This window comes from Leuresthes tenuis, unplaced genomic scaffold, assembly GCF_036924035.1.
Source record: "Leuresthes tenuis unplaced genomic scaffold, fLeuTen1.0.hap1 SCAF_23, whole genome shotgun sequence".
NCBI lineage: Eukaryota > Metazoa > Chordata > Actinopteri > Atheriniformes > Atherinopsidae > Leuresthes > Leuresthes tenuis.
Genome location: NW_027325377.1, coordinates 11,411,862 through 11,417,093, shown reverse-complemented (window position 1 = coordinate 11,417,093; position 5,232 = coordinate 11,411,862). Strand labels below are relative to the sequence as shown.

Genomic DNA, 5,232 nt, shown 5'->3' with positions numbered 1-5,232 from the left:
CTACAAGAAGGTTTGAATGTCCGACCATAGTTTGTAAAAAGCGGGTAAGAAAAGGCTCGAATGCCCGAACATACACCATCAAAAGAGGCAGCGGAGGTGTTCCGCCATAAGAAGGTGTGAAAGTCCGACAATGGTTTGTAAAAAGCGGGTAATAAAAGGTTCGAATGCCAGAATATACATCATCAAAAGCGGAAGCGGAGGTGTTCGGATGCAAGAAGGTGTGAACGTCCGACCAAAGTTTGTAAAAATCAGTGAAAAGCGAGAAAAAGCTTTTCGTGAGTTCTGCATGATTTGGGTTTCACTCTAACTATGTTAAAACTGATTTGTCCTTCATATTTACCATGTCTAGAAAGATTTAAACAAAAAAACAACTTTGTACTTTGCAGTAAAAGAAAGAGCAAATCTAAAGTTTCAGGAATCCGAGTATAAGCCTGCTTTCATGAGTTCTGCACGATTTCGGATTTTGCTATAAAATGAATTGCTTTGCTCAAACCAAGTTAAAACTGCTTTGTCCTTCCATATTCATCAATGTCTAGATCGACTTCAACAAAGAAAAACATTGGACTTTGCAGTAGAAGAAGTTGAAATCCATCTACACATTGATAAATATGAAGGACAAAGCAGTTCCCACTTGCCCATAAGAAAATAAGCTTATTCTCGGATTCCTGATCCTTCAGTTTTGCTCTTTCTTCTACTACTTCATACATTGTCGGGCATTCGCACCTTTTCTTACCCGCTTTTTACAAACTTTAGTCGGACATTAACACCTTCTTGCAGCTTAACCACCTCCGCTCCCTGTTTTGATAATGTATGGTCTGGCAATACTACCTTTTCTTACCCATTTGTGAGTAATTATGGCTGGACATTCACACCTACTTGCAGCCGAACACCACCTCTCCCGCTTTTGATGATGTATGGACCGGCATTCTTACCTTTTCTAACACATTTTTCAGCAATTATGGTTGGAGATTCACACCTACTCACAGCCGAACACCTCCGCTCCCGCATTTGATGGTGTATATTCGGGCATACGAACCTGTTCTTACCCGCTTTTTACAAACCATGGTCGGACTTTCACACCTTCTTGTAGCTGAACAACTCCGCTCCCTCTTTTGATTGTGTACAGTCGGGCATACAAACCTGTTCTTACCCGCTTTTTACAAACTATGGTCGGACATTCAAACCTTCTTGTAGCCGAACACATCCACTCCTGCTTTTGATGATGTATGGTTGGGCATTCGCACCTTTTCTTACCCATTTTTCAGTAATTACGGGTGGATATTCACACCTTCTTGCAGCGGAACACCTCCTCTCCCGCTTATGATTATGTGCGGTTTGATATTCGAAAATTTTCTTTCATGTTTTATAGCAATTATTGATGGACATTCATACCTTCTTGAAGCCGAACACATCCACTCCTGCTTTTGATGATGTATGGTTGGGCATTCGAACCTACTTGTTGCCCGTTTTTCATTAATTATGGGTGGACATTCACACCTTGTCGCAGCCAAACACCTCCGCTCCCTGTTTTGATCATGTATGTTTTGACATTCGCACCTTTTCTCACCTGCTTTTTACTATTGTCGGCCAATCACAGCTTCCTCTCCACCATACTTGTATGGTAGGAAATTCTCACCCACTCTCATCCGAAGACCTCTCCTCCCGCTTTTGTTAATATTTAGTCGGGCATTCGAACCTTTTCTTACCCACTTTTTACAAATTATGGTCGAACATTCACACCTACTTGCAGCTGAATACTTCCGCTCCACCTTTTAGTGATGTATGGTTGGCATTTGCACCTTTTGTTACCCTCTTTTTATACTGATTGCTGAAGATTAAGTTGTTCTTTCTCAAACTACAATTTTTTTTTAATTGTTGAAACTTGATTTGAAGTGGATAAATAAGGAGGACAAACAGTTTTAAGTCACGCTGATAGAAGAAATGAATTTTATAGCAAAATCTGTATTTCGTCATATGTCGAGAGATGCTTATTGCTGAAGAAGTTCTTTCTCATTCTACAAAGTACAACGTTGTTTATCGTTGAAACTTGATTAGACATGAATAAATATGAAGGACAAAGCAGTCTTAACTTGGTTTGAGTTAATTAATTCGTTTTATAGGAGAATCCGAATTCGTGCTTATTTTCGGATTCCTGAAGAATGAGTCTGGTTCTTTCTCATAATACAAAGTTTGTTGTTTATTGTTGAAACTTCATCAGAAGTGAAGAAATAAATGAATGCCTATCAACAAATGTGGGATCTAAACTCTACTGCTTCCTCTAAAATAATTTCTTTTCTCAATTCAGAAATGTGTGTGTGTAAGTCACAACACTCGTGACACCAAAACGGCTTTCTTTTCTCTCTTTTCTCTACACTCTGCACTATGAGCACACACACCAAATCAGAAAGGCTTTTTTCTCTCTTTTCTACATTATGGACTGTGGGGACACAAAACCACTCTCTCTTTTTTTTTTTTGATTGTGTGCCAGGGCGTTGTCTCACGTATTAGATTATGCTTAAGATACGAATGGGTTTATCAGTCACATCAGAATCCATACATACTGATCCTCCCATAATAAAATGGTCGGATCTTATCAAACAGACTTTGTTTCTTGTGACAATCAAGTCAGCGAAACAGCGTATACACGTCAAGACACTGAATCAAGTTTGCCACAAGAACTCATAAGTTTGGCAGTATTGCTCTGCCGTCAGCAATCATACACCCATTTTATTTTCGTGAGACGTGCAGGCACCTGTTCATCTACTGTTCTATCACTATGAATTAGTTTATCTATTATCAATAAGGATACTTCTACAACTACTATCAAAGTATGTCCGGACTTCTTATGTTGTCAGTTGCTATATATGAATAAGTGGGTAGCTACTGACAAGCATTAAGCATGTCACACAGCCCAAACATATAACATTTCAGGACACACCACACAGTTAACAACCACAGTGAAGTGTCAAAGCCCAAACATTCAACAGGACACTTACACAACACATTCAAATCAAACAGTCAGACAACATACAAGAACATATACCCCAGCCGGCATTGCTCCCTGCCTATTTTCCTACAGCTCACTATGTGTGCGCACACCTTTATTCACAAACTCTTCAACTTATACTCTTTTACCGAAGCTGCTACAGCTCGATTGGCCGAATACCCTTAGATCCTATTTCGGTGAATTTGACATCTGCCTTACATGTAACAGATTAGCGGTTTAGCAGTTTTAATTTAGTTTGAGTGAAGGAATTCATTTTATAGCAAAATCCGAAATCGTGAAGCACTCCTGAAAGTAAGCTTATTCTCGGATTCCTGAAACTTTAGATTTGCTCTTTCTTTTACTGCAAAGTACAACGTTGTTTTTTTTGTTTAAATCTTTCTAGACATGGTAAATATGAAGGACAAAGCAGTTTTAACATAGTTTGAGTGAAGGAATTCATTTTATAGATAAAATCCCAAGAGTCTGCTGAGAAAAGAGAGTGAATGCGAAGTAGACTTTAACACGGCTATGGGAGCGAGCCGAGTGTCGGCTAACCGGGAGAATTGCTTGAAAGAAACGCGACACCGAATGAGCGGTCAGAACAAAGCCTCAATACGGGATTCTCGTGGTGTTTTTGTTGCTGCCTTGTCTTTTGCATAGAGTAAAAGACAAGGCAGCCATCGAATAGGGCCCGATTGTTCCTACTTGGTCAGCCGAGGAGCAGGGGGGGGGGGGGGGGGGGGGGTGGGCAAGCGTCTCAACCAAGCAAAGCTCACCATGGGGAAGGTGGCTAAACCAACTAGCCTGATGCCCTGCTCCCGCAGTGACGGATAATCGTACTCTGGTTTCTCTTCATAACATACAAGTCTTTCGCCTTTTACTAAAGACTTCCGTGGAGAGCAGCACTAATGAGTTGTTTCTATTATTGGCAGGCTTTACCTTTGCGGGTGAAGCCCTTTCTGTCTGTGCAAAAGAAATCTTGCTACTTTGCAGAGTGACTTCTCTGAGTAGAGTCGCCTTACTTGTTGCGACTGTGCCGATGTTCGAAGCTGGAGTGCAAAGTTGTTGCTTGAATGGTGCTTGCTGGAGCATGCGGGAGTGCAAAGTTATACCATTTAAAAGGGCTGAAGAGTGCTCAGTGCAGCGGGTGGGCGGAGGTGCAACGTGACACTCTGGCCACCTATGGCCATAAAAAGAACACTGCTAAAAGTGCGCATTGTGCCAGCAAGGGCCCTCGGACCTGAAACAGTGGACAGTTATCGCTTCGCGGCCTTTTGGCTAAGATCAAGTGTAGTATCTGTTCTTATCAGTTTAATATGTCCTCTATACGAGGACAACATATTAAATGGATTTTTAAGAATAGGAGTTGAAAAAGAAGCTTGCTCCGTTAACTCCAAGCCTCGACCCGGTACTGCAGTGCCGCTGGGAACGGTGCGCTCTCCTCTGCTCTTGTGAAAAAGCAAACAGCGGTGCAGGATGGAAGTTTCAGGGAGCCCAAGATGAAACTTTCTTTTAATCTGCTGAGAAAAGAGAGTGAATGCGAAGTGGAGTTTAACACGGCTCTGGGAGCGAGCCGAGTGCGGGCTAACCGGGAGAATTGCTTGAAAGAAACGCGACACCGAATGAGTGGTCAGAACAAAGCCTCAATACGGTGTTCCCGTGGTGTTTGTGGCTGCCTTGTCTTTTGCACAGAGTAAAAGACAAGGCAGCCATCGAATAGATTGTTTCTACTTGGTCAGCCGAGGAGCAGGGGGGGGGGGGCAAGCGTCTCAACCAAGCAAAGCTCACCAAGTAGGAACAATCGGGCCCTTTTCGATGGCTGCAACACCTGAAAGAGATATTGATGCGAGACCCGATCAAATGCTTTTTCAAAGTCTAAATTTAAGATGACAAGCCGGGTGTTTCTGTCTCTAGCGTAATCAATGATGTCTCGAATCAGTACGAGGCTGTCGGTGAGTTGTCTCCCTGAGATGGCACAAGCTTGGTCTGGGTGAATTACCTCCTCTAAAACAGAGGACATCCGTGTCGCTAAAACCTTGCTAAAAAGTTTACAGTCAAAGTTTAAAAGTGTGATGGGCCTCCAATTCTTTAGGTCAGTCTTATCATTTTTTTTATAAAGTAGAGTCACTATTCCCACTCTAAAACTGTCAGGCAGTCGGTCGAGTTTTTCAAAATCTTTAAAAACATCTAAAATGTCTGATGATAAAAGGTCCCAATAGGTCAGATAGAATTCTGCAGGAAGCCCG

The 5,232-nt window shown here is 42.0% G+C and overlaps 2 non-coding genes across 2 annotated transcripts; both read left to right on the top strand.

The window, feature by feature from the left end:
• The first annotated feature begins 3,822 nt into the window (after positions 1-3,822).
• Positions 3,823-3,936, top strand: LOC140283500 (U5 spliceosomal RNA). The gene has a single exon (XR_011910099.1). It is a non-coding gene; the product is annotated as a U5 spliceosomal RNA (small nuclear RNA).
• Positions 3,937-4,244: 308 nt separating this feature from the next.
• LOC140283365 (U2 spliceosomal RNA) lies at positions 4,245-4,428 on the top strand. Its single transcript, XR_011910067.1, has one exon. It is a non-coding gene; the product is annotated as a U2 spliceosomal RNA (small nuclear RNA).
• Positions 4,429-5,232: the final 804 nt, after the last annotated feature.